We start from the raw sequence: 21,341 nt of genomic DNA on the forward strand, positions 1-21,341 counted from the left end.
TGAACTTAAAACAGTTTCACAGTTAAAACAAATGCTTTGTTTTTGTATCTGACAAACCATCATGTTGGTATATTGTTAATCTAAGGCTACACCACTCTAACCCTTTTCCTTTTACTAATTTTCAACTCAATTTTACCTTTAGAATATTTACTTTTCTGTAATGTAGCTTTCAGGAAGTTAAAGCTAATAGTTTTTCAGGGGTTAATAGTGGGTTCTGTTGGCTAATAGGGTACACTGTACCCTTTTTGAATAGCAATGATGTCTCTTGAGTATGTTTTGAATTACTTAAGTAAGGTACGTTTTAGTTGGTATTTTGTGGTCTTTCGCGTTAGTAACTAAGTAGTAGTAGGTATATATAGTAGGTAGTATAACTTTATTGTAAATAAAATAAAAGTTAACATTCAAACTTATATAAATAAAAAAACAATACAATATCATGAGAAATTATTTATAAAGCTAAAGTCTGTTTTTTAATCTCAGATACTAAACTGTCTGATTCTGAACGGTGCATCAACCAGTCGGTTGTCCCGCCAATAGAACGGTACGCCACTTAATCGCGGGACAATCGACTGTTGATGAACCGTTCAAAATCTGTCTAGTATCTGAGATTAAAAAACGGACTTTAGTTCTGTATAATTTGGTGTACTTGGAGTTAAAATTGCTGAGCCAACGATCAGCCGGCCTTGAAGTCATTAGCAATCAGAAACTTGATGCGAAATTAATTTTCTCTCTAATTATTTCTGCCTTGTCCTTTACTTTAATGTTATAAAGTTTTTCGCTTAAAATAATAATTATGGACTTAAAATTTTACATTTCGTGATTTTCAGCATAAAGCCAGCCTTCGTCAGTGTTGAACTGGGTTGATTTGATTATTTTGTGATGGAAAATGCACACCAGTATTGAAATTTTGTTTTGAATACTATTACAGGGTGTTGCATTAAGCCGAAACCTACATGTGCAGCATGGTATATCTAAGCCCGAAACTGAAATCAGAATTTCTAAATTCGCGAAAAAAAAACTCTCTCCAATGTAAAAAGTCACCTGACCAACAAAGTTTCTATTAAAATGATATTTTTTTTGCGAATTTTGATATTCTGATCTCAGTTTCGGGCTAAGATTTACCATGCTGCACATGTAGGTTTCGGCTTAGTATAGCCTTTTTGCAACACCCTGCATAATAATAGTGCGATAAATGAATGTTCAATTACTACATAATTATTTAGGACGTTTGAAATAAATTAAGCAATAGGTACATACAATAGCTTGGTGGAAATATAAAACATTTTATTTATAAACCCTTATTCCAAAACGGCGATATGGTTCGCAACCTATCACGTGAGTACAAATAATGAGCTGCGAAAAGTGGGTGACTCGGTTTTGAGCCACCTCTGACTACAGTCGTGAGTGCATATATTATAATATATATAATATATATATATATATACCTGGAGCACTGACAAGTTTCCACCCCACCGCCAAATGAGAGTATAAAATAGATTAGCAATTCTCGTAGCCCGTTCAAGCCCGTACTTTGCGTACATTTTACGAGCCATAAAACTGATGGCTGACTGTCTCGCAAGGACAGTATGTTGTAGCTTCGTGCGAATACGGGAATCGATATTTTTACCGGCGGAGGAAAAATAAGGATGACATAATTCTGGGTAGCGTGAAAGGAGCTTCCTAGAGTCACGAATCACCTGTACCTCATAGGTACAGTAAGCCGAAGGAGAGTGACTTAGGGGGGCATTCTAAACAACTTTTTTACATTTGTCACACTAAGAGTAGTCACTCGGGGGTATATAATTATGACCAGTCAAGACTCCATCTTGGTGTTTTAAACGTGCCAATTGCACGACAGCTCTCGTTTGTTCGTTTTTCGTCATTATACAGGATGTTTCAAAAGGGGTATACTTAGCCGAAACCAGCATGTGCAGCATGTTATATCTAAGGCCGAAACTGAAACCAGAATTTCAAAATTCGCGCGCTGGTTTCGGTTTAGTATACCCTTTTTGCAACATCCTGTAGAGTAACCCTCCAGACGCTCGCTTAGCTTATCATTTCACCACGGAGACAAACCTTACCGTGGATTTATTATTATGGGTACTCTAGGCTGGTTGACAAAGTTTCTTAGAACTGTCACGCAATCAGTAAACTTAATGCAACTAGATAGAACCGTGGTCATCATCTCCATCAAGCGAAAGCCTTCAGAATTCACATAATTAAGGCTGTATTGATGGACGTAACTGCCAGCCGGACGGACAGGGCGGAGACCACATCCGGTAATTACCAAGTTTGGGCGGAGGCTGTGAATCGAAGCCTAATAGCGAGTTTGCATATTGTTGCAGTGGACTGAACAGATGTAAAAGCCTTATAGTAAGAGGTGACTCGCAATTTAATGGTTTTTGAAAGAGACTTCTTTAAACCTTCAAGTACATTTAGATCTTAAAGTAAAAGAGTCTCTTTCAAAAACTGTCTGTCTGTCTGTCTGTCTGTCTGTCTGTTACTCTTTCACGCCAAAACTACTGAACGGATTTGAATGAAATTTGGTATACATATGGTCTAGACCCTGGGAAAGAACATAGGCTACTTTTTATCCCGGAATTCCCACGGGAAAACTTTTTAAGGCGAAGCGAAGCGCGCGGGGACAGCTAGTTGTCAATAAGTTGAAAGAAATGCGTTTTTTCTTTTTGGCTTTGTTACATACTATTCTTTATTAATGAAAAGCTAAATTACTCCACGCCTGCATTTGTCATACCCTCCCGCCTGTTTCGTATATTTCAGAATTAACCCAATACTATCGTCGCGATGCGAATGACCACTCAAGCGAATAGCTTTGGGACTAAAGAGCTTTAGACTAAGTATTTAATTGTATGTATGTATATGCCTGTTTTTTATAAATAAAAATAATAAAAAAAAATTGAAAGTCCGGTTTATTTATTACCACTTTACATTAGTTTGCTGCATAATCTATCGAAGCTGTTTCTTTGTTGGTGGTTTAAATAAATAAATACATCATAATCAGCCCGTTATTGTCTACTGTTGAACATATGTTCAAATTTATATATTGCAAATTTAAGTGCTAAGTCCACTTACTTGAAAACGCAACACCAATAGCAACGCATAGCAAAAAGTCACGTGACCAATAAAGTTTCTATGGAGAACAATTTTTTTTTGCGAATTTCCAAATCTAGTAGAACAAAAGTTGTTCAGAATGACCCCCTGAGTCACCCCTTTTCGGCTTAGTATACCCTTTTTGCAACACCCTGTATTAAAACAAAGGGCGCGCCATTTGCCGCCACCACCGCGACGCCGCCTCGACTCTCGTGCAGTGATTGGAAAACCTTAAAATCCCCACGACTGCGCCAGTTCAAACCACTGTGCAATGAATGTTGCACCGAATAGAAACACCCAAATACCAACGTAGCGAAACTTTAGATTAGAATTTGCAGTTGGTCCGGAGTGTTGGTAGCATTTGACGATAGCAGGGTCAAACGGGGATTTCAGTTTAATTACATTGTGCATTGTTACAGTCGCTAATCGTTGCAAATAAGACTTTGTATTGTTGTTAATTGATGATGATTGGATGCGGCAAGCCAAAGATCGCATCCAGTGGCGTGCTTTGTGAGAGGCCTACGTCCAGCAGTGGACTGATATAGGCTGAGTAGGCTGATGATGATTGTTGTTTATGAATGATTCGTAGATGCAATAACTTGGTGACGAGTGGAGACTACGAACAGAAAAGCGCGGCGTGGGACGCCGTCTGAAGCGCTGGACGACAAAAAATATGTACCTACCTGCTTACTAGAAGTAAAAAGTTGTAATTATATAATAATGCACAATATTACATTGCTCGATCTTAAGTTGCCAGAGAATGATTATATTATTTGATGTAGGTTGGTAGGTATTATTTAACTATACCTAATTTAATTTCAATGTTGATTTGTGTGACTGTCAAAACGGACTTTTCATATTAAACACACGAAAATATAGCCAGTATTTTAAATAAAATAGCAAGAGTTTAATTCTTGAAGCGTCTACGCTAGTCTATAAAATCCTGAAATAATTGTCACATTCACAGTAACAGTAGTTGTTGTTTCTACAGCTTAAGTTTTCTTCGTATTGTATTTCTTAGAGAAAAGCTTCGGAAACTGCGGAGCTATTGTATTTTCAACGTAGCGCCACTCGAAATAAAGGTATAATTCTTAAGCTTATACGGCATACTTCGTTTAGTGTTATTTTCATTATGTGAGAGCCATTGTGTATTAGTTAGTAACTTAAAATGAGTTTTCCCGTAGAAATCACGAATAAGCGAACAGTAAATATAGATAAAGGTTGGTTGGAAGAAATTGCTTCTTAGCAATAAGACCGCCTTAGTATACCCTACTTTTTAAGTCCATTTTTGTAAATATGTTTTTTTTTGTATACAATAAAAGTGTAAAATAAATAAATAAATAATAAAACATAGCGAACTCCAGTCAACCTGTGTTTACATCTTATTTTTATCGTGTCGGTGGCAAACACTATAGAGCAAGACTACACTTTGTCACCGTGTTGACACGATTGGCCAGTAACATTAGTCTAAGTCTGACTAGACGTATGTACAGTACAATATTCATTGTTTCCACCAAAAAATAAAAAAAGAACTTAAAAAAATAGTCCAAAAAGGCAGCGTTATTGATCATAGCAATCTCTACTAGACAACCTTTGGCGGGTTAGAGATATCACAACAAAAAAATTTAACACTCAAGACTTATGTGCAATTATCAGTCTTTTAACAAATATTTGCCTACACAATCGAACTTTGGACCTTCGGCATGGCAGTCAGGATCACTAACAACTACACCAACGTTACTCTTAAAAGAAAACAATTCAGCTGGCAATTTAAAATTGATGACCAGAAAAACGTTTTCCAAATAGCTTTTACTACATCATCAAACCTAATCTTCAGCTAAACCTCCTTGCGATTCTAAAAGAAACAAAACAACTACATAAACAGTTAATTGGTTTTCCTTCCACTTGAATAAAGAGAAAAAGGATAATGGTTAGCAATAAAATATTTTCCGAATCAATAGAAACTTTTTGGATAAGGGCTATTTACGTACTTTAGAGGAGAGAGTTTCGTAGTCCGAACGTAAATATTTAAATATGCAAGTATTCTTGGACTGATTTATGCCCATGCTATCCATTTAAATATAACTGTACTATCGTGCTCTAAATTAAGATAATTATCTATATCTTAATCCTATCATCATCATCATCATCATCATCATCATTTTCAGCCCGTATCTGCCCACTGCTGGGTATAAGCCTCTTTCCTGTCACGCCATCTCTTCCGGTCCTGTGCGAGTGTAGTCCAGTGTCTACCGGCCACCTTAACAATGTCATCAGACCATCGAGCCGGCTGTCTGCCTATTCCTCGTTTGCCAATACTTGACCACCACTCTGTGACTGCCCCAGTCCACCTGCCGTCATCCCTCCTAACCAAGTGTCCTGCCCATGTCCACTTTTATATTGTGATTCGGTTACTATCAATAGAATAGAATAGACGACCTCAGTCTAGCACATTTTTTTCTGACAGTACATAATTATCTTATCTCAAAACCCTAAATTGCCTTCAACCCCAATAAGCGAATCCATCAGATAAATCGAGTTAAATAAGTCGTACAGTCAAAGAGTATCACCACTATGAATTTAAACTGTAGTGATGACGCTCACTGATAAAGTCAATCAAAGAGAGATAACGGTTTTTGCTACATTACTCGTAATAAACAAAGGGAAATTGGAAAACGATGCTGGCAACATTATAGCTGTTTTGATTACAGATTAAGCTATAGTTGTACTTTTAACAAGATAGCGGTAGATTATAAATTAATTTAATATTTGATATAAACCAAAATAAAAAAACCGGCCAAGTGCGAGTCGGGCTCGCGCACAAAGGGTTCCGTAGCAGCAAATATAATAAACATTACAGTTAAATCAACCTATCTCAAAAACTATAAGAGATACTTTGATCAAACCAAAAATCGTTGAAAGAGTTAATTAGCATGCATCACCTCTATTTTTTTTAGAATTTTATACCCCGTAGTTATAAAAATAGAGGGGGGGGGACATACTTTTTACGACTTTGAGAGCTGATATCTCAAAAACCGTTCACTTTAAGAAAAATGTTTTTTAGAAAACTTTATATCATTTTAAAAGACCTTTCCATTGATACCCCACACGGGTATGTACATCGAAAAAAAAAATTTCATCCCTCAGTTACATGTATGGGGGGCCCCACCCCCAATTCTTTTTTTTACTATTTAGTGTCATATTTTTGTAGCGGTTCATACAACACATATTCCCATCAAATTTCATCACTGTAGTACTTATAGTTTCCGAGTAAATCGGCTGTGACAGACGGACAGACGGACAGACGGACAGACGGACATGACGAAACTATAAGGGTTCCGTTTTTGCCATTTTGGCTACGGAACCCTAAAAAGGTGCAAAATAATCTGTAAATGATTTGTAACCAAGTACACTGGCATCCACGACACAGGCTGAGCCTAGTGTGGAAGCCACCGAATTTCGATAATTTATAACCTCTCACCCTTTTATTTAATTTCCTAAAATTATTTGTTTGTACCTACTAACTTTTCTAAATTCTATGGTGTTTAAATAAATATTTTTGATTTTGAATCCTAACAGACTTACCCCCTTATTCATAGAAAAGTTACAATACGTTTTAACTAATAAACTGTTTTGTCCCTCTCTGTCAAAAAACAAATTGTACTTTGTCGGAGAGGGACAAAACAGTTTATTAGTTAAACAGTTCTGTAACTTCTCTATGAATAAGGGGGTTATAGTTTAAAAGTACCTACTTATTATACTTAAGTCTTCATTAATTAACCCATCCCATCCACAATAATATTGACTCGCTATACCCACATACTCAAATAGCTGAGACGTCGTTAGTGCAACTCAAACTCCGTGTGAAGAGCACTCTCCAGCTTTACCTTGACATTAAAACATGCCCGTGTGCTTGTGGGTAAGGCTGCTCAAATTCTACTGTGAGTATTAGAGAGTGGCTGTCTATCAAATTGTACGGTTTAAGCTAGGGCTGGTAGGCTTTCACGGAGTTTGTAGTTCAAGATAAAAAGAAACACAATCATATATTTGACACACACAAACAACAACAAAAAATACAGAAATTTGTAAAAAAAAATAACACAACGGATTTCTGTCCCGTTCGTCAAAAGGGCGCCAGCTCAGCATGTTTTGTAGACAATAAGCCGACAGCGCCGGTTTTCAGCTGGACCTTATAAGGTTATATTAGATACTCTGGCTCGACCAGCGTTGATCATCGTGGTGAAAGGATTAGCCAGTTAGATTAGTTTTGCCAAGTGGGACCACTTTAAACCTAAATAAACTCTCAAACAGGTAAGAGAAGGTATTTAATTAAATAAAGACATACAATATGAGAGTAGATGGAGGATCAATAGAGGACTCTATCTGCGAATACACATTCAATTTCACGGTCCGTCGATTAGAAAATTCCTTCTCTGTCTGTTGGCATTTAATAGAAAATGCTCCTTAATGCATTCCTGCGACGAATATATTATTATAATATTCTCTAGTTTCTGTGAATGAATTTTGCTCACACTCGCGAGCACTAAATATATTGTCATCATCATCAAAAGCCTATAGCAGTCCACTGCTGGACGTAGGCCTCACCCAAAGCACGCCACTGGATGCGATCTTTAGCTTTCCGTATCCAATCGTAACCAGCCACCTTTCGCAAGTCGTCACCCCATCTAGCCGTAAATAATAGTAGTAATATAGTGTCAGCATTTAGTAAATGGAACTTTACAAAAAAAAAGCAACATTTTGTATACTGTTTTTTTTTAAGTTTTCTTTTATATGTTGTTCTATGTTGGTGCAAATAAAGAGTATTGTATTGTTACTGGAACTTTTTCATTGCTTGCGAGACGCGAGTGTAATGCCTAATTAAAAACAATACTAATACTACAGTTAAATAGTGAAAGCTACTACAGTCAAACTATAAAGACTTTTTATGATCATCAGTTATTTACTTACATACATTTTAAAAATAAAATACCGATTGATTATGGATTTTTAACGGATTTTTCCTTTAAGAAATATAACAGATTGATTAAATACGATCTTAAACAATTAATTAGGATCCACTTCCGTTTTCACGACTTTATAGTTGGACTGTAACTACGCCATCCGATTATCTTCAATCATACATTTCTAGCAGAAAATTCTCATTCTAACAACGTTCCTTTATCATGGCAAAGTGCTTTTCCGCATCTGGCTTCTATCTCTCCCATCTCCTTTACACGTTAACGCCCTCAAGGCATTTTTGAGTTTTCATTCCCAACTGAAATTCATAGCAAAATTGACACTATTATCATAGACTAAGTGCCAATTTCTCCATAGTCGGTTCTTACTAATCTAACCAACCAGAGATTGGTTAATCAATTATACGTCATCTCCATATAAAATTCGTGACAGATGTGTCAAAAGTCAACCACTAATACCTGGTTACGCTCTGTTCTATTCTATTCTATTTTATTCTCTGTGGGGGTGTAAGTACCGTTTTGGAATAAGTACAATGCACTTAGGATACACATCTAGAATCTAGATGTGCAGATTTCCTCACGATGTTTTTCATCACAGTAAGAGGACGTGGTATTATTGTACTTAAAATTGGTAAAGGCCAGGATTTGAACCCACGGCCTCTCGATTGAGAGGATGAGGCCTTATCCATTACGCCACCACCGCTCTCTAATGACTAAGTACCGTTGAAAATTCAGTATGGATTTACAAATTACCCGAAAATGACAGTACTAATTTACAAAAGGAACGAAAAGTATGTCAATGACTCAGAGTAGCAGATACAAATTATGGAGTGACAAAAGGAACAATGCGACACGAATTGACTCGATTTTAGAAGTGAAAGGATAGGTATACCTTTTTGAGTTTTACGGTTTTAGATATACATAATTATCATAAAAATTACGACCGAAGACGACCGAATGGCGTAATTAGTGACCCTGACTACTGAGCCGAAGGTCCCGGGTTCGATTCCCGTCTGGGGCAGATATTTGTTTAAACACAGATATTTGTTCTCGGGTCTTGGATATGTGCCCGTAAAATGGCAATAGGCCCGCCCCCTATTACACATTGGGTGTAACATAACACTAGCGGAAAGTGGGTGCAGCAATGCAATACTCCGCTAGGGAGTACAGTAGTACAAGGTGTGAGTGTTTTTCTTTTCATAAACAATATTTTCTACAGATTTTGTGTATAAATTAGTCTTAGGTATCTAATGTATTGACACAGATTTCTAAATAGTATACTGATAGCAGAAACGAGGTAAGTATAATATTATTATATAGTCCTCAAGCAGCCGCTGCCGGCCACCTGTCTAAGGTTTTCGGTCTAGCGGGCAGGTGGGCGTCCCACGCTGTTTTCGTTATCTCCACTCGAGAACTCATCTTAGCCCCACAGCCAGATTTTAAAGCTACTATACTCTGTCCATTATATTATTGGTTTTTTGACATTCGAAATCCCATACATATTTGACGCCTGCAAAGGAAAACCAACTTTATTTACCCGACATAAGGAAGCTCTAAAGTCGATGTTTAAAAGCCTACATTATAGCATGAAGATTTAAACAGAGCCAAATAAAGATTTTCCGAAACCGTCGTGCGAGTCTTAAGACACTTATGGCACGTAGAGATCCATAGTCTCTGCCTACCCCTCTGAGAGACAGGTGTGAGTTTTAAACGACTTACCTTTCAATAGGTGTGGCCACACACAGAATAGATACCTACATCTTATGACAGCCCTCTATTTCGGTCTATCAATAAGATACACCAGAAGGGCTAGTACGGGGCGCATTTAAGACGTGACAAGAGTTTTGCATCGCGCTCACTCACATCGCGCAGCCTCAAGAGTGAGCGCGACGGAGAACTTTTGTCACGTCTTAATAGCGCCCCGTGCTACATGGCCAGAACTTACAAAGACTGATAAAAAGTAATTCTATTATATCTCCCACTGAAAGTTTGTAAGCTAGTTCATAGCTTTTTCGGGGTGTAACTGAAATCTATTAGATTTCTCCATTCCTTTCTGGTGACTTTCATAACGATCTTCCCGTAACAAAATAAGTTATGTCTTGAAAACATACTTACAAGGTGCTAACTGCCTCTGTGGTCTAGTGGTAGAAGCTTCGCTTCATGACCCAGAGGTCCTGGGTTCGATTCCCGGGTGGGACCATCAATTTGTGTTTCTAAATTGTGGTTCTAAGTTTGGTTAGGACATAGAAGGCTGATCACCTGATGTCCGAAACAGTGAAACGATCCATGCTGTCGGATGGGCATGTAAAGCAGTCGGTCCTGCGCCTAGCTCTCTCCAGTCGTGTCGGTCAATCCGTCCCATTGGGTTATGAGAGTGATGGAACAGAGAGTGCTCCTGTGTACTGCGCACACACTTGGGCACTATAATCTACTCCTGCGTAGATGGCTGATCTCAATTGAGATTGGCCGCTGTAGCCGAAATTCGGCTAGGAGGACATTATTATTATTACAAGGTGCTGTGAAAACGTTTCTGTAACAATGACTGTTAACGTTAAGCGTCAAGTGCGTACTTGTGTGTCTTTCTGAATGAAGGCTACAATTGTATAAGTACCTAGACGGCCGACTGGTGTAGTGGTTAGTGACCCTGACTGCTAATCCGGAGGTACCGGGTTCGATTCCCGGCTGGGGCAGATATTTGTTTAAAGACAGATATTTGTACTCGGGTCTTGGGTGTTGTTATTTATATTTAATAATATTGATATTTCAATTTTATACTCAAAATTGTCTCTCCTAGCTCGTAGGGTTGCCTGGAAGAGATCGTTTTTAGCGATAATGCCCTTATATTGTATATTGTATTGAGTATAGATTTTAAGTCTTAAATGTTATTTTAAGTGTTTTATGTAGGTACAATAAAGTTATACTACTACTACTACTACTAATATTTTATGTGTAATATTATGTTTAATTTAGAATAGAATAGAATACTCTTTATTTTGCACCATTAAAGACACATTACAATTCACAACTTATATACATAAAATAGTACAAAAAAGGCGGCCTTATTGCTTAAAGCAATCTCTACCAGACAACCTTTGGATGGAAGAGACAATTTTAACACAATTAATTTAATTATAAAATATTTATGCAATAAAGTGTTAACACTTTGGTGCACCCTTAGAAGCACATAATGTGGTTAACGTTTTTACTCGGTATAGGTATTTATATAAATACATTATTTTTTCATTTGTATTTTATCAATAAATCAACATGCTAAGCTATTCTATTCTATACATTCTAGCGGCAAACCACCAGTCCCTTGAGCACTAAAGCCAAACCAAACTTGTGAAGACGAAATTTATGACCGCTTGAACCGTTTCCGAGCCAAACAAAGCTATTTACCTCTTATATATAGCTATATACCTAGCTACCTAGCCTTCAAAGACATATCAGCAATGCAAATTTCGCTCTTATAACACACGTGCTAACACCCGGTATACCGAAATTCAGCCATGTTTATTTATTCCGTGAGAGTACTTCGTTACGTCACCTGTTTTCGGGATAGTGTTGTCCTAGAAATAAGGTAGGAGAAAAATATAGCTTAGAAGTTGTGGAGGAGAATGGATAACAAAAGTTTGAAAAATTTTGTGAACAATTTTATGGCGTGCGAGAGATGAATCGAGCAAAAATATTATTGCACTGTATTGTAGAACAAGATTATTCAAAGAAGGTTAACTATATAACTATTACAAATGTTCTTAAAAAGGCATACAGACAAATTGAGAACCTCCTTCTTTTTTCGAAATCGGTTAATAAACAAAATCATAGGTACCACAAGAAACATAAACCCTAATGTAGTAAACGATTTTTTGGTTTTGGCCCTTGGTTCTCTACAGTCAAACTATAAAGTCCTGACATCAAAGAGTGCAATTTTGCTAAGACTTTTTATGATCATCAGTTATTTACTTACTTTTACATACATTTCAAAAATAAAATACCGATTAATTACGGTTTTTTTACGGATTTGTCCTTTAAAAAATATAACAGATCGATTAAATACGAACTTAATCAATTAGTTAGGATGCACTTCCGTTTTTTCGACTTCAAAGTTGGACTCATAGACATACCCCCTTATTCATATAAAAGTTAGTGGCGGCTTTAGCTCTTAAACTGTGTTGTCCTCCTCTGTTAAAGAACTAATTGTTCTCTGTCAGAGATTGACAAAACAGTTCAATAGCTAAAGCATAAGCGTCCACTGTCTTTTTTATGAATAAGGGGGTTAGTATAATACTGGGTTGGACTGTACCTACAGACAACTAACCAACTGTCAAATGCGACTCAGTTTAAATTTGGAATGTAGATTCGAGAGGCGATCCGTCAACTGCGTGTAATGTCAAGTGAGATCGATCGAGGGTTGTAATGCAAATGACGGATTTCAACTCGATTTAACACGGATCCGATGAGTTTTTGATGAGTAGGATATGACTGTAGGCACTACTGTACCATACTATAATATACATGGTGTTGCAAAAAGGGTATACTAAGCCGAAATGGGGTGACTCAGAGGATCATTCTGAACAACTTTTCCATAGAAACTTTGATGTTCACGGGACTTTTAACTATGGAGAATATTTTTTCTTTCGCGAATTTTCAAAACTCATACAACGAAAGTGGTTCAGAATGACCCCCTGAGTCACCCCCTATCGGCTTAGTATACCCTTTTTGCAACACAATGTTGAAAAAAGGGTATACTTAGCCCAAGAAGTGACCAACAAATTGTGTTTTTTGTAAAAGATTTTTTTTCGCGAATTTTGACATTCTGTTTTAATTTCTGGGCTTTGATATAACATTTGCACATGTAGGTTTCGGTTAGTATAACATTTTTTTCAACTCCCTATGGAGGGTATTTAAAAGTGGTACACGGAAAAGGGTGACTTCGAGAGTCGTTTTCTTAGATTAAAAATATACGAGCAAGATGGTACCATTTCCCACCACGCTGGTCCACTGCGGGTTGGCGGGTTCACACACCTAGATGTGCTAGATCTAGATGTGCAGGTTTTCTGAGGATGTATTCTGTCATCGGAAGGGCGATGGTACATATTTTACAATAAGTTCCAAAGAACTCAAGTTGGGAATTCTATATTAGGTACAATTTATGTAAGGTTTTTTGGGTCAAATGAAGTCAAATTTTAGTCTGGGTGTCCATGGAGTCAAATTTTATTAGTGGTTTCCCTACAAGCAGTTGAATGTAAAAAAACTACACTTGCATATTACCTATTATGCAGGAATAGGCATAACCCTTAAATTATATTCAAAAACAAAACAACAGACATCACCATTAAATTAATCCCCACAACATGTAAATTGAATTGAATCCGTTGGATGTCTCATAACGTCATAAATTTCAATTCAAGGAAAATATGATCATTGCATCGTAAACGTAAATCTCCATATAACTTTCGGGCAGTACGCACGCATCTAAACAAAGAGAGCTCAGAAAATGGAAGGCGAATTTCCACAGATGGCCTTCAGTTCAGAAATAGGCCAACAGATAAAAAAATATACCGAACAATGCACTGAAAGCGTCCGAAAATGTATTTTGTACCAACCTGTTACGTAATAAACAGCCGTGCCACACACAAGCGACAGAGCGTTAGGAATTAAAAAAGAAAAATAATAACAATAAAAAACGAAACAAACGAAACTCTATGGTCACACTGAACTCATAAGAAGGGCGGGAAAGACACTGGCACTCAAGAAGCGAGGGTCGCGGGCGCGGAAAAGTAAATTTTGAATTTCGAAAAGCAATTTTTGGAATACACAAGACAGAGATAGGTATAGCGTGGAAGAGCGAGAGACGTGCGCTTCGGTGGAAAGCCGATATGACACTGGAGGTTCCAGCTACGGAGGTACTAGGTACTACATCTTCGTACCAACTACGGTTATAGCTGCGCGAATTCGTAGCCCATTTTCGTTCTCCGTCCGTTGATAGTAAAAGCGTAAGAAATTATGGACGCTAAAAACTTTTTTATGCATTCCAGTTCACCCTAGTTATGTACGCTTAGGATTGTAAAACTTGGTTAATTAATATGTAGTTTTTTATATGTTTGGAGGAAATCTAAGTGAAATAGCGTTGCATAACTCTTATTTATAGTACCACTATACTAGGTTTATCCGCAAACTTGACTTTCCTAAAGATTTCTTATGGGAAATCCGACCCAAGGATAGCTTTAGATGTGTTTTTCGGGTGTAAAACTATATTTTACAAGTTTATTATATAATAGAGTTAATGTTGATTAACTTTTTAGTGCAAGCCACCCTTAATATCCAAATGGCAAGATTAAATTAACCAGAAACGACCGTTTCCAGCGTTTTTAACTTAATCTTCTGAATGTAGAAGTTAAAGTACATGGTAATAAGTAAGTACAGGGTATTTACCACTTTCAAACGGAAGTTATGTTTTTTTTTTCAATTGGCAGTGTTATTTGAATTACACTTCTTACTACTTCGTACTTCACCGTAAGTAAAACCGGAGGGTCAGTCTATATGAAGAAAAACCACGACTCTATCTGTAGAGCGATCCGGAAAAAAACGCAGCACATTCTATTCGATAGTCTATTCGAAAGTGCTGTCAACCTGTCAACAACAAAATGGCGGTGTATAGATTTGCGAAAGTTTGACAGCTATCATTCCATAGGTCATTGTCAGAATAATATTATGTACTCTGTGGTCATTCTTTTCGAAACTCATTCGAAAGGTAAAAAGTGTTCGAAAGTGCTGTCAAGTTGACAATAGTCGCACTCGCATTCGATTCTATTCGTTAGCTCGAATTTTCGTGATACGGGTACTGGGTGTATTAAACGTGCCGATTGTACGACAGCTCCGTTCGTTTGCTTTTTGTCAGTATAGAGTAACCCCCCAGTAACGAGATAAACGCTACGACGGAAGAATTCTAAGTGGCTCCATTTTATAGGTTCACTTCGGTTTTGGGACGACAACTTGGCTTCGGGTATATACTGGCATCCGGTCTTTATAGAGGTATTTAGGTGTTTAAGTATAGTCAATACAGGGTGGCCCAAAGAGTGACGTCCAAAGGAAAATGTTTAATTCCTTAGGTCAAGGGTAGCCAATTTTCCTTTGGACGTCACTCTTTGGGCCACCCTGTATAACCCTTATAACCTAACCAACGTTAAGAATCACCATTCAACATTAAACGTAGCATAACTTTGGAACGGCTTAGCCGATTTTCATAAAATATAGCTAAAAATAATCGGGATGACATTACCTATGAGCCAGAAACCACATTACCACCCATTACCAGTGACAGTGTGAGGTCCGCCTAAAGGTAAGCGTCCACCTATCGGTATCGTATGTATCGGATCAACCTGACTATAACTAAACTCTAAAGGAACCAACTTTTACTGCCCAAATTCTTTAAAAACCACAATTTCTTTAATTTGGTTTCACGCCACTGAATCTTGAAATTAATGAACTCATTTATGTTAAAAATTATTCCAATCAAAATAAAATATAGAACTTTTACAAAATATATTTTTTTACCCTTAAAATAATTTGTTTGTAATTTATCATGATTACTGGCCTATACAGCAGACTGTCTATGATACGACGACTTTAATAGAAACATTTATTTTATATAATTTACAATTTATTTATTTTATTGAATGTCAAAGTTTAATTTAAAATTACAGGGCCTTAACACAAAAACTAAGACAGTATTTAACAGATGTTTAGCGCTGTCAAACGCCTACGAAATCTGTCAAATTTCGTTTTAAACACTTGTAAAACGGTGTTTAAAGTTTTTTGTGGTAGCACAGACAAAGTCTACGATCCACAAAAAGCTTCGACATTAACCTATATAACAAATGTTTTCAGCAATATGCCTCGTAAAATTATTATTTTATATTATTTGAAGTCTTTAAAAATAATAAAATGTAAGTACAATATCTGCACAGGTCCGCTATTACATAGGTACATACGTTTTTAACTTTATAATAAAAGTTAACCGTTGGTTATAGCTTAAGGGCTTTTCAGGGAAAAAAAGCTTGTACAATGTACAATTATACATTCCAGTACATAAGGTACGGTTTAATCTCAAACCTGAAAAATAAAAGGCCTGAAAAATATAAAGTACCGACTGAAGGATTAACTTTGTAGGGTTTGGTCAACATTTGGGCTGTTCCATTTTAACTTTTTAAGATATTTGCGTAAAAAGGTTAGGTTTTATATTATTTGTATAGCTTTTTCATAAACCTTTTCGTTGTGTACGGGTATCGTTGCGTGAAACAAACACGAAAAAAGTTCGTAAAGTGGCATTTGTTTGAATAGAACCGAGCGAAATGAGTTTTTGGTTTATAAAAGTGCGTATTATTATTCTATACATACATAGGTACATAGTTACGAGTGGGACGCCCTCTTGCCCGCTGGACCGATGACCTTAGGCGAATATACAGCCGGTAATAGCTGGGTTATGAAAGCCGAGGTCCGAGTGTTGTGGCGCTCCTTGGGAGAGGCCTAGCTCCAGCAGTGGATGATTATGATCAATAACTTATCTATCTATCATTATTGGCTGACGATGATGATATGTACATATTCATACGACTGTTATTCCCGAAGGGGTAGTCAGAGGTGACTCGCATGTGAGCTACCCTCACTTCGCTGTACATTTGTACTTACGTGATAGGTCGCGAGCCGTATCGTCGTTTTGTTAAGAGTTTGATTTGTTATTTGTTAACTTGTTCCTTTTTTTTAAATACGGGGCGCCACTTTAAATATTATTACATACTTCAGCTTTTCATTTGAGCCCGATATGAGGTTTTCAGGGTAAGTAAATTAAATTCACAAACAAAAACTAAATTATTGCGAATTTCCAAAACTTATACACCCAGTGTCACCCGTCACCCTGTTTCGGCTTACTATGAAGCTGCCAGTTAAGCAACACCCTGTTTATATTTTAAAAACCTCAGAATAACCCCCCCGTTTAAAATTTATAAGTCAACGACAATGGTTAAAATTGTCATTAAAAGTGTATTGTGGCTCACAAGCCCAAATTAAGACTTCCGCCGCTGAATGCCTGAAAAGAGTGTGTAATTACGCCCTGAAATATTCAGGCGGCGCGAGTGGAGACACCAGTGACGTCATCGCGGTACAGACAGCAAATACGTACGATTTAGGGTCACTTTTACCAAACGCTAAACGTATATAAAGTAGTATTTAAATCAAATTTTAAATACATTTTGTACTAACTGACAGACGTGTGACAGACTGCTAAATACGTTAAGCGTTTGGTGAAATTCCACCTTACATGGAAAAAACAAATGTCATTTTTGTAACTAACATTTACATTTTGACAGTGACAGTTGACAATACGCAACGTAAACGGAGGTTTCGAATCTTATAATCGCTGCACTGATGTGTCATTCTCGTGTCCAAAACACGTTGCGGCGACCATCATGAAACCTTTAAATAGGATAAATCCCACAAAACTATCAGAAACGTTATTAAGCCAAAAGTTCGCACTACATATTTTATAGCAAAATATATCCTATTGTATTATTGTCACCATCGAAAATTTAACAAAGATTGAAGAAAGAAAGGCTTCTTGTATTAAACAGCGTTGACTTTCGAATATCAACAGCTAACTCATAAGTTTTATAAAATAAACGTTTTTTTAACGGGCCATCCAAAATAAATGTAAATGGAAAATTCAGTTTGGAATTTGTAACTTGCTTTGCAGTGCTACAAAAACTTGTATAAACCTCTATTACATTCAACAATATAATATATTATTTTATGACAATATTTTTTAATAAATACTTTTCTATCCGTCCCTTCTGGCCGTAACGACCTCCCCACTGAAAGGGCTCACATTTAACACACACATACACACACACACACAAATTCGTACACAAACACAACACAATATTTTGACCCGTTTATTTTTTGGTGTGAACTATACTTTTCTGGTTGTTTTTCATAATCATTTTCAACAACAACTGGTGTTTTGACTTTGTCGTCAGGGTGGGATTTTTATCAGTGACATTTCTTTGGGCTATACAAAAAGGGTGTTGCAAAAAGGGTATACTAAGCCGAAACCTACATGTGCAGCACGGTATATCTAAGCCTGAAAATGAAATCAGGCTTTTCGGGCTTAGATATAACATGGTGCACATGTAGGTTTCGGCTTAGTGCAACACTCAGTAAGACGGCAGGATACAATTTGTACCTACCTAATTATACAGAATTAGGTAGGTACAAATTGTATCCTGCCGTCATACTGAGAAACTATAATAATTACAGGACCATATCTACATAGTAAAGTTGGCCATTATACCTACTAAACTAGAATTTATATAGCAGCTGTTTCTGTACCTATGAGACAATCATTGATAAAATTCCACTCCGAAGCATTCTTCCATTATTTTGAAATTATGATGATCCTTAATTACCCATTTATTTTGACCAAAGGTTGTCTGGTAGAGATTGCTATAAGCAATAAGGCCGCCTCTTTAAACTCCTTGCCACCTCCGGTCAAATAGTAAACACAGTTAATCTTTGCTCCAATAATTAAAATTATTTTAAGCGTTGTTACGCAAAAGTTCTCGCCGTAAATACAACAGCAGTTACAATAGTATCTAAAAGTGTTTAAATTATCATATAAAAGCTGTAAAAGTGAGAAAAATAAGTGCTTTAGTAATAGTGCTACATTTTAACTATTATCTATGAACAACGGGTAGCTTCAAGTGCGCTCCGCTATTCTGCGACTTCGCGCATCGTCATTCGGGTCATATCTGCGTGCGATTTCCGCGCCCGCTCGCTTGCAGGTAACTTGGCGACGTCACAGCTTGGCGGTCATAGATCAACCATTCATCAGACAAGACAGATCGACCATCCAAAGTTTTTGCATCTGAGAGGACTCATAATTATTTATATTTCGCCAGTGTTGAAAATGATTTGCTCAGGTTGCCAAACGGAGTCTAAAGCCGTTAACTACTATACTTGCTCAAATTCAACTTGCAAGGACGTCTATTGTTCAACGTGTTCTAAGACCCCGACGCTATCAGCTAGCCGACTGCGATCTTGGATTTGCCCTTCTTGCTGCGCAAAATCCAAAAAAGCCGGGGATTACACCAACTCGCCTATCAGACCTATTTCGAACAATTCCATCTCAAATGTGACAACCCGAAACAAGTCTGCGGCGCCTCCCCGCGAGGACGATGAAACAGCCGAAAAAATTTACGATTCTACTGATTTAGCCGAATTTAAAAAAGAGATCAAAGATATGTTATCATCATGGATGAACAAACAAAGTAGTGAAAGAGTCGAGATTAAATCATCTCTCAACTCTATTGAAAGTTCCTTAAACTTTTTGTCTGCGCAATATGACGACCTGTTGAAGAAGATGGAGAATATAGAGAAAGAAAAAGCTAAAGATAAAGAGTACATCATTCTGTTGGAGAATAAGGTCGAAGAACTACAAAAAACACAAAGAAAGTGCTCAGTAGAACTGAAGAATGTTCCGAAATTAAATGGCGAAACAAAAGACACCCTTGTCAATATGGTTACGAGCCTATCTAAGTCGCTCAACATTGATATGCAGCCAAGAGATATAAAAGATGTCTTCAGGACAGCATCTAAGGGAGATAAAATGCCAATTGTCGTCGAGCTTTCTTCATACATACAAAAAACGAACCTTACCAAAGCCGCTAAGAGTTACAATATACATAACAAAAACAACAAGCTGAGTACCAATAATCTGGGATTAAAATGTAGCGAAACGGCTATTTATGTGTCCGACCACCTTACTCAAAAAGGTAGCAGATTGTTCTATTTGGCTAGAGAACTGGTCAAAGCCAAAAATTATAAATTCTGCTGGACAAACCTTGGTAGCGTCTACATCAGAAAGGATGAAAACTCTCCAATCATAAAGATAATCAATGAATCTCAAGTTCAACGAATGTATGAAAACGAAAAATGACTATGTTTTGTTTATTTTGTTACTTTTCTTTTGTATTTTCTAACACTTTATGATAGCTATACACTCCTAACACCAACAGCTCTATACATAACTCACTCACATCTCACACTCGATCACATCAACCTCCTAATGCACCACTCATGTTTCCAGAATAGAAGCAAATCATTATACCCAAAAAATATACTGTTACTTTTAATAATATCACGTGATTGTAATAACTTAGTTTACCTCTTTAAAAAACACATACTAAAACATACTACGTTTATGATATCTTATGTCAACTCTTATAATGGATAGTACATTGGTAACAAATGCAGAGTTGGACAATATACAGGTGGCCCAGGTTATAAATTGCAAACCACATGATGTACAAAATTATATAAAAATAACTAATCACCTAAATATACTGACCCAAAATATACGAAGTATATATTATAAAAATTTAGACCAATTTCAAGTAACTCTAACCGAACTAAAAATTGAATGCGATATTCTTGTCTTAACAGAATGCCATCTTAACAAAGATAAACCAATTCCGACCTTAAATGATAACTATACCTCGTATCATACAAAAAATACCTTAAATAAATGTGATGGAGTTATATTTTATGTGAAGAAAGACCTAAATTGTAAAGTGACTGAACCATGTGTTAAAAATGCATCCTGCCTTGTACTAACACTTGCAGACACCGTTTTAATAGGCATCTATCGCACTCCGTCAGTCAAAAGCACGGATGATTTTACATCATCTCTATCAACTCTGCTTAGTTCGTATAAGGGTCATCCTAACATAATTATCACAGGTGATATCAACATTGATATTAAACAGGATAGTATAGACCAAAACAGTCAAAATTACTTAACCACCCTCGCTTATCATGGCCTTCTCCCGGCTCATAGTCACACGTGATAAGATGTGCTATGATCACATTATGATAAAAACTGCACATCCTGCAAAAGCATTAGTCCTGGCAAACTCTCCCACTGACCACTGTTCTGTGATTTTAAATCTAATGTCAAGGCCTAGTCGCCGTGTTGTACTTAAAACAAAGATTTCGGTAAAATATGAACAAACATTATGCGATTTAGAACCTAAACTACCAGCTATACTTCAATTAAAAGATCCCAATGAAGCTGCGGAGACGCTAGTGGATTTGGTTTCCATAGCAATAAAAAATAATCAAATTACTAAATATATCCCCTCCAGAAAACGCTGCATCCAACCATGGATAACACCTGGTATGTTACGCTGCATTCGCAAT

The 21,341-nt window shown here is 36.9% G+C and overlaps 1 protein-coding gene across 5 annotated transcripts in view; it reads right to left on the reverse strand.

Annotated features, from left to right (window-relative positions):
* LOC105381501 (synaptotagmin-7) overlaps nucleotides 1-21,341 on the reverse strand; it is a 487,160-nt gene that overhangs the window by 262,076 nt on the left and 203,743 nt on the right. For 2 of the 5 annotated variants that reach the window (XM_048631910.1, XM_048631912.1), the window contains exon 1: nucleotides 13,694-13,976. The exons of the other annotated variants lie outside the window; for them this stretch is intronic. The gene's annotated coding sequence lies outside the window, so the exon portion shown is untranslated. Of the gene's footprint in view, nucleotides 1-13,693; nucleotides 13,977-21,341 lie in introns of those variants that run through there. 5 annotated transcript variants of the gene reach the window in all.

Source organism: Plutella xylostella, chromosome 30 (assembly GCF_932276165.1).
Source record: "Plutella xylostella chromosome 30, ilPluXylo3.1, whole genome shotgun sequence".
NCBI classification, from domain to species: domain Eukaryota; kingdom Metazoa; phylum Arthropoda; class Insecta; order Lepidoptera; family Plutellidae; genus Plutella; species Plutella xylostella.